Source organism: Fukomys damarensis, unplaced genomic scaffold (genome assembly GCF_012274545.1).
Source record: "Fukomys damarensis isolate Sample0158 unplaced genomic scaffold, DMR_v1.0_HiC HiC_scaffold_37, whole genome shotgun sequence".
In the NCBI taxonomy this organism is placed as follows: Eukaryota; Metazoa; Chordata; class Mammalia; order Rodentia; family Bathyergidae; genus Fukomys; species Fukomys damarensis.
Genome location: NW_022900949.1, coordinates 10,383,770 through 10,392,725, shown reverse-complemented (window position 1 = coordinate 10,392,725; position 8,956 = coordinate 10,383,770). Strand labels below are relative to the sequence as shown.

Here is an 8,956-nt window from a genome sequence, read left to right as displayed (position 1 = left end):
AGAAAAAAAAAAAAAAAAAAAAAAAAAAAAGAACAAACAAAAACATACAGCCCAACACATAGAAACTGTCCAGCCTGCCTCTGTTTCTACGCAGAACAATAAAAGAAAAATAAAAGGCAAAACATTTCCAGTGCATTTGTCCGTGTCTTGCACAGTGACCTAGAGTGTTGATTTCCTTCTGCCTGTGGGTGTCAGAACAGCAACAATCTGTAACAATCTCCCATACCCAGAGCCCACAATCATGCTTTATTAAAAATAAACCCACGACAGAATATATTAATTTCCTAACCTCCTGGGCCGATTTTTTATTTCTAGGTAAAAGAACTTCAAGAGACAAGAAAAGCTCCCACACCACCCTCGCACTGAAAGTTTCTGGAATATTTTTTTGTGTTTTGTTTTTTGTACCAGGAATCGATCTCAGGACCTTGTGCTTTCCAGGAAGGCACGGTGCCACTGAGTTAAATCCCTGGCCCTGTTTTTTTAGAAGAGTTAACCTTGTGCCTCAAGAAATAAAAATATTAGCCTGTTTTGAGTGATGATAAGGGGTGAAATTCAAGAAATAATCTACTTCAACCTTGGGTAGAATTTCTTTTTTTCTATCCTGGGGTGGAACCCAGGGCCTTCACACTGAGCTACATCCTCAGTCCGTTTTACAATTTCTATTTTGAGTCAGAGTCCAATTTGCCCATGCCGAATTGAATATGCTATCCTCCTGCCTCAGCCTCCCAGAGTGCTGAGATCACAAACCTACAACACCACAAACACTTTTTTTCTTTTTTTAGGAAACCGAGAGAATATTTAACTTTGAGGAATGAGGAAACATATTCTTTAATCTTACCTCTGTGTTTTTCCCCACCTTGAGTTATAGGTTGTAGTCTCACACACACACACACACACACACACACACACACACACACACACACAAAAACCTTTGCACCAACCTCTGATTGGTCTATGGGTGCACATGACACAATGTCTCCTCCAATCAAGAACAAGCAAGGCGAGTCTGGTGCAGCAGCATCCCTGATTGGTTGTTGGGTGTTGCCAAGGCAACGCTTGTGACGTCACAATCTTCTCCTTCTAGGCAACTGCCTGGGTGCTAGGTCCTTTCTCATTTTAATAGTGTCCTTTTTTTTTGCACTGGGGATCGAACTCAAGTCCTTGTGCTTGCAAGGGAGGCGCTGGAAACACTGAGCTAAATCCCCAGCCCGTTTCTTCGCATTTTATAGAAATGAGGTACTGGGTTTCCTCAGCATAAAAACTGCTTAGGAAAAAAGGGAGGTACCAGTAGGTACGTCAGCTCAGGTCCCACAAAGAAGTTTTAAAATCCCAACGAAGCTGGACATGCTGACCCACACCTGTCATCCCAGCACAAGGGAGGCTGAGGCAGGAGGATTGCCTCAAATTCAAGGCCAGCCTGGGCTATGTAGTTAGACCCTGTCTACAAAAACAAAAACAAACAAACCACATCTTGGTCTTGGAATGGATTCAAAACAAAAATAGCAGAATTAACTCAAAGTTTTAAATTCAAATTCTGCTGAGTGCATGAATCACCAACAGAGCTAAGAGACAACCCACAATGTGGGAAAACGTTTTCACCAGCTACTCCTCAGACAAAGGACTATTATCTAGAATATATAAAGAACTCAAAAAAATCAGACCTCTCCCAAATACAAAGACGCCATTCAAAAATGGGCATCTGAAATGAACAGAGGTTTCTCAGACAAAGAAGTAAAAGCAGCAAATAAACATATGAAAAAATGCTCAGCATCACTGGTCATTTGAAAGATGAAGATGAAAACAATGCTGAGATTCCTGCTTACCCCAGAAAGAATGGCTGCTATCAAGAAATCAACCAATAGGGCCGGGGATTTGGCTCAGTGGTTCTGCTGCCCGCCTTGCAAGCGTAAGGACTGGAGTTCAATCCCTGGTACCAAAAACAAAAAGAAAACAAGAAATCAACCAATAACAAATGCTGGCAGGGCTATGGGGAGAAAGAAACCCTTCTCCATTGTTGGTGGGAGTGCAGACTGGTGCAACCACTGTGGAAATCAATATGGAGATACCTCAAAGAGCTGGGACTGGAGGTTCCATTTGACCCAGCCGTTCCTCTGCTGGGTATCTTTCCAAAAGAAGTAAAAGAATCATATCACAGTGATATATGCGCACCCATGTTTATAGCGGCACAGTTTGTAATAGCTAAAACTTGGAAACAATCCAAATGCCCATCAGCTGTAGACTGAATAAACAAAATGTGGTTTTTCTATAAAATGGAGTACTATGTGGCCATAAAGAATGAGAAACTAGAAACATTTATAGTTCAATGGATGCACATCGAGGCCATACTCTTAAGTGAAATAAACAGGACACACTTGAGTTAATACCGAATAGTTTCTCTGGTGTGAAAAGCTAAAAGTGTAAATAGGGTTCAAATGGTACAATTGGGAGTGTGAAATAGGAAGAAAAGGGCTAAAGGGGAAGTGGAAAGGGGAGGGGAAAGGAAATAAGGGAACAGAAAAAATGTGGGAAAATGGAGACAAAGCCTTTGTAAATAGGGAAGGGTGAAGGGGGTGAAGGGAGGGCAGGGGTATGGGGAAAAATGGGAACCAAGATACATCATGTAACTTTGTACGATCCCAATGATGAATGTAACTGTGCTGTTAGCTTTAAATGTGCCAATAAACTGAAAAAAAAAATCAGATTGTGATGGATGCTAAAATCCCAGCACTGAGGTAGCTGAGGAAAGGGGATTGCTACAAGTTCTAGGCCAGTCTAGGCTACACAGGGAGACCCTGCCTCAAAACAATAAAACAAAACAACAAACATTCAGGTTCTGTTCCGACTACATGGTTTCAATATGATTCTAATAAAACCCGGTGAACAACTGTTTTTTACAAGTCCGTGAACACCTAGTTAGTTGAAGTAATACTTAAGCTTCTGAGGTTGAGCCATGAGCTCCACTTTCAACAATAAACTTGGGACCCCCCCCAAAAAAAACCCCAAAGAGCCAGGTACGGCAGCACACACCTGACATCTCAGCACTCTGGGAGGCTGAGGCGGGGGATCAAAAGTTCAAGCCAGGGCCAGGGATTTAGCTCAGTGGTTCCGCTGCCTGCCTTGCAAGCCCAAGGTCCTGAGTTCGATCCCCCGTACACAAACAAACAAACACACACACACACACAAAGTTCAAGCCAGCCTGAGCTACTTAGCAAGAAACTTCATCTCAAAATAAAATAATTTAAAAAAAACAACCAAAAAACAGAACAAGAATTTCTGGAGATGTAGCTCAGTGTGAAGACCCAGGGTTCAACTCCAACTTTGAAAAAAAATTACCATATGATCCAGCAGTCCCATCCCCAAATATGTACCCAAAATAACCAGAAACAAGGTGTGCAGAGTGTAGCTCCTTGAAGAGAGGGTGCTTAGTACACTCAAAGCCCCTTGAGTCAATCCTCAGTACTGAAAAAGAAGAAAACTGACTAAAGAAAAAAAAGAAAGGAAAACAAAAGAGAAAAGACTCCGAAATAGAAGTTAAAAGGAAACTTGTATCCAGAAGAGGTGCATCTGTAATCTCAGACATTTGAGAGGCTGAGGCAGGAAGATCATAGTTTTGAGCCCAGCCTGGACAATTTAGTAAAACGCTGTCTCCAAATAAAATTTTAGAAATGAAAAGGACTGAATATATAGCTCAGGGCAAAGGTGGCAAGAGAGCAGCCTAGGATGAAATGGGAGTTGAGGGGATGAAGGATCCCTCCTAACTCGGGGCCCCCCAAGGGGATCCCGCCCCCCAGGGATGTTTTGGAGACATCTGTATCTGTCACTTACGGAGAGTTCCTGGCAAGAAACAGGTGGAGGTGGAGGATGCTGCCCAGCACCTGCCGCACCCCGGACGCCCCCAGAGCACGGAGCCCGGGGGAAGCCCCTGGTCTAAGATACGGGGAAAAAGGCAATGGTACACAGAGAATATAATCCCACAGAGTCGCCCTGAGTACGGTGACCAAGGACAGCCCCTGGTGCAGGGAATGGGACCCAGGGCCTCACACATGCTAGACAAGCGCTCCCTACTGAGCTCCATCCTCAGCCCTTTTTATTATTTTGAGGCGGAATCTCCCTAAATTGCCCAGGCTGGTCTTGAATTTGGGATCCTCCTGCCTCAGCCTCTCAAATAGCTGGGATGACAGGTGTGCACCACGCACAGCGGGATGGAGACTGTTGTTGGAAGCAGGACTCACAAGAAGAGCTCCACACCGTGGCCATTATTGGGACTGCATTCGCTGGTGCTGTCACAGTCGCCGTGTGGGCTAAGTGAAGGCAATGGGGCTCCTGGACAGGTCACCCGAGAGCACTTCCAACAGGTCAAGCTGGCCCTGGCCCTGGCCCTTTACAGCACCCCTAACCCTCCGAAAGCCAGACCCACATGTGCCATCTCCCCTCCTTGAGTCTGCGCCCAGTCTGTTCCCGGGGCATACACAGTGGGTTTGGGCAAGACTTTCAAATACCCAAGCTGGGCACAATGGCCTATACCTGTGATCTCAGCTACTTGGGAGCCTGAGGCAGGAGGATCACAAGTTCAAGCCCAGCCTGGGCAACTCAGTGACTTAGCAAGATCTTGTTTCAAAATAAAAAGAGCGAGAGACGAACTCGGCGGTGAGTGCTTGCCTAGCATGTGTGAGGCCCTGGGTTCCATCCCCAGCCTTGCAAAGAAAAAAAAATTCCAAGATGGTGGATTTCCTTGTCCTAGGGGTGCTGTTCCACCCTGTGGTAAGAACCAGGCCACCCATGTCCCAGCAAGGTTGACTCTGTCCCTGACTCTACAGTCTGCTGCAGCCACAGAAATAATGCACTAAGCAAAGAAAAATGAACTCTCAGATCAATTTAATCTTTAATGACATCATGGGTCTAGTGCCCTGTGTTTTATTTATTGTCTTATTTTTATTTTTTAAAATATATGAATACACACCTGTAATCCCAGCATGTTGGAGGCTGAGGCAAGAGTGTTGCTGTAAGTTTGAGGCCAGGCTGGGCTCTATAGTGAGTTCAAGGACAGCCTGAACTACATAGTGAGACCCTGTCTCAAAAAAAAAGTATTAATAAAGCCAAGTATGATAGCATCTGCTTGTCATACAAGCATTCTGGGAGGCTGAGGCAGGAGAATCTCAAGTTCAGCACCAGCCTCGGAAACTCAGAGATTTAATAAGACCCTCTTTCAAAATTAAAAAAGGGCTAGGAGTGCAGCTCAATGTGAAGACTGTGAGCTCAATCACCAGCACAGGGAAAAAAGATATTAATAGGCTTTTTTTCCAAAAAACATTTTCATAGCCAGATATGATGGCACACACCTGTAATTCCAGCACTTGGGAGGCTGAGGTATAAGAATCTCTGAGAGTTTGAAGCCAGCCTGGGATACACAGGAAAACCCTGTCTCTAAAACAAAAATTTTTTAGACTTATAGAACTCAGTAGATAATAGAGCTCCTATAGGCCCTCCTAATCCTAGGTTTCCCCTATTATGAACAGCTGGCTGCACTGTTGCAGTTGTTAACGTCTCTGCCTTCTTACTAGCCATGTATGCACTAAGGGTTTTGGGGTGTGTGTATGTGTGTGTGATACCCAGGCCTGCACAGCCAGTCCTTTATTATTTTTTTTTTTTTTTTTTTTGTACTGGGGGTCAAATTTAGGTCCTTGCACTTGCAAGGCAGGTGGCAGAATCACTGAGTTAAATCCCCGGTCCTCCTTTACTATCTTTATTTTGAGACAGGGTCTTACTCAGTCACTAAGTTTCCCAGGCTGGTCTCTCTCTCTCTCTTTCTCTCTCTCTCTCTCTCTTTTTTTTTTTTTTTTTTTTTTTTTTTTTTGGTACCTGGGATCAAACTGGGACCCTTCAGCTTTCGAGGCAGGTGGTGGAACCACTGAGCCAAATCCCCGGCCTCCTTTAAAAAAAAAAAAAAAGTCTTAACTCTTTTATTTTTATTTATTTATTATTGTACCAGGGATTGAACTTTGGACCTTGAGCTTGCCAGGCAGGCAGGGGAACCACTGAGCTAAATCTCTGGCCCCCCCAGACTGGTCTCAAATTTGTGATCCTCCTGCCTCAGCCTCCCAGAGTGCTGGAATGACAGGCATGTGCCTCCATGCCCGGCTACAACCTACACTTTGATTTCCTTAGCCTTCACTAGTGTCCTCTCCTTGCTTCAGGATCTCACAGGACATTAGTTCTTTTCTCCTTTGGGCTGTGACAGTTTTTCAAACTTTCTGGTTTGTGCTGGCTGTGACCCCTCTGAGGTCAGCTGGTCAGGAATTGTGTGGCTGGAGTCTGATTAATCTGAAGATTTTCTCTGGGCTGGGGGAGCTGGCAGGAAGAAGCCCCGGGGCAACACATGGCTGTTCTTTTTTTTTCAGATTTAAAAAAAATTATTATTATTATTATTTTTTGAGACAGGGTCTAACTATGTAGTTGGGATTGACCTGGAACTCACTGTGTAGCCCAGGCTGGCTTCGAACTCACAGCGATCCTCCTGCCTCAGCCACCCGAATGCTGGGATTACAGGTGTGTGCCACCATGGCCAGCCCTAAAAATTATTTTTTATGGTACCAGGGATAGAACTTGGGCCTCAGCACTTGTGAGGCAGGCGGTGAAGCCACTGAGCCAGATCTTCGGCCCGTGTGCCTGTTCTTTAATGGGACAAATCCTGAGAGACATCTGTGACAGCCAGGCTGAGAAAGTGCTTGAAAGTGGTGTTTTGTTTTGTTTTGTGTTTGAGACAAGGTCTCGGTATGTAGCCCAGCCTGGCCTCAAACTCGTGGGATTCTCCTGTCTCAGCCTCCTTAGTGCTCGTGATCTTGTTTAATCCACGAGTATAGGTGACTTCACTCTCCTCTCTGTGGGGGAGTCTCACCTTCTATTTGTAAAGGGGAACATAACATAAATGTATTTGCACGATGTTTACTGTCTGGCATTCAGACAAGGCTCCATCCCAACTCCTTGTCAAGTGACCAGCTTGGTGGTTTTTTTGGGGGGATATTCATTTATTTATTTTATAATGGCAATTGAACTCAGGGCCCTACCCCGAACTTTTTTATTTTTTATTTTGAGACAGGATCTCACTACATTGCCCAAGCTGGGCTCAAACTTGGACTCCTTCTGCCTCAGCCTCCCAGAGGAGTAGGATGACAGGTGTGCACCACACACCCGGATTTCTAGTGGCTCATTTTGCACCCCCAGTGGCAGGCTGGGCAAAATGTTCACCGTCACTCAGGAGACAAAGGGTATGTATTGGAAGAGTCTGCAAGCTGAGGTCCTGTCTACCCTTGGAGTTGGTGGCCCACTTGCTAGGTCGCTCTGTACCACCCCGCCGGCAAGGGGGACGTCTGGACCTGTCTTGGATAAACCAAGAGCCCCGGGTTCTCTGTGATGCCCGCCAGTCATTCAATCAACAAACACTTGCAGAGCGCTTATTGTATACCACCCGCTCCAAACAGCAGGGTGACAGTCATGCAGAAACAGGAGGTGAAAATAGTGAGCCTGTTTGGGACCTGAGGGAGTGTGGCCCTCCGTGCGGTGGGGCAAATGGACGTGAGTTTCCACTTTTCACAATGAAGCCATAATCGTCCCCACATTCTGGGTTCCACGGAGGTTGCTCGGCAGGGTGTCATGTGCAGCTCCGGCCAGAAGGTGACGACAGAGCACCTAGCGTTCTGGTCCGTGGGGTTGGGCGGGACGTTAAGGCTCGGTCCTGGCTCCCGTCCCAGTGCCAAGAAAGCCACTCTGGGCGCTGGGAGAATGAGGCGCTCCAGTACCAAAAAGCATCTGTGAGACTAATCCTGGTGTGTGTCTCTCCAAATCCCCGCTGGCTCTGAACTGTTTCTGGGAACCAATGGGTCCTTCCCTCTGCTGCCTCCTTTTCCAGAGAGTTCTCACCCTTAGCAAAGGAAAATTCACCATGTGAGAGTGCCCGCAATGCCACACGCCTGTCATCACAGCTGCTCGGGAGGCAGAGGCAGGAGGATCCCAAGTGTGAACCCAGCACGAGCAACTTGGTGAGACTTTCAAAATACAAAAAAGGGGCCCAGGGATTTAGCTCAGTGGTTCTGCCAACTGCCTTGCAAGCACAAGGGCCTGAGTTCAGTCGCCGGTACCAAAAATAAACAAAAACAAACAAACAAAAATACAAAAAAACAGCCTGGCGTGGTGGCTTACGCCTATAATCCCAGCACTGGGGAGGCTGAGGCAGGAGGATCGCTGTGAGTCCAAAACCAGCCTGGGCTACATAGTGAGTTCCAGGTCAGTCTCAACTATATAGTGAGACCCTGTCTCAAAATAAAACCCCCCCAAAAAACCAAAAAGGGTTGGGAGTGTAGTTCAGGGAGGAGCACTTGCCTATCAACTGAGAGGCCAAAAAAATAGAAAGAGAAGGAAGAGAGACTACATGACATCCCGTTACATTGGGATTTCAGATAAATAACGGCATCGTGTAGCAGAGTAGCCCATGCGATGTTGGGAACATACTGTGGGTTGAACCCAGGGCCTTCCCACTGAGCTCCATTCCCGTCCCCTTTATTATTTTGAGACAGACAAGGTTTCACTGTTAGTAAATGGCCTGGGTGGGATCCATCTTGAAAACTTCCAGCCTCCGCCTCTCTCAATGTCAGGATGACAGGAATGTGGCAGGACACCTGACTTCACCTTTGTCTTCCTCTTTTAAAAATTTTATTAATTAATTTATTTATCTTCGTTTTTTGAGACAGGGTCTCACTATGTAGTTGAGACTGATCTGGAACTCACTATGTAGTCCAGGCTGGCCCTGAACTCACAGCGATCCTCCTGCCTCAGCTTCCTGAGTGCTGGGCTTACAAGCGTGCGCCGCCATGCCCGGCTCTTTCTTTCTTTCTTTTCTTCCTTTCTTCCTTTCTTTCTTTCTTTCTTTCTTTCTTTCTTTCTTTCTTTCTTTCTTTCTTTC

General features: G+C 45.9%; 1 long non-coding RNA gene across 2 annotated transcripts in view; it reads right to left on the bottom strand.

Moving 5' to 3' along the window:
- Positions 1-1,024, bottom strand: part of LOC104869592 — a 2,785-nt gene extending 1,761 nt beyond the window's left edge. The window contains exon 1 of one of the 2 annotated variants that reach the window (XR_782365.1): positions 942-1,024. This is a non-coding gene — a long non-coding RNA (uncharacterized LOC104869592). The other variant, XR_782366.2, reaches the window with a different exon arrangement.
- Positions 1,025-8,956: the final 7,932 nt, after the last annotated feature.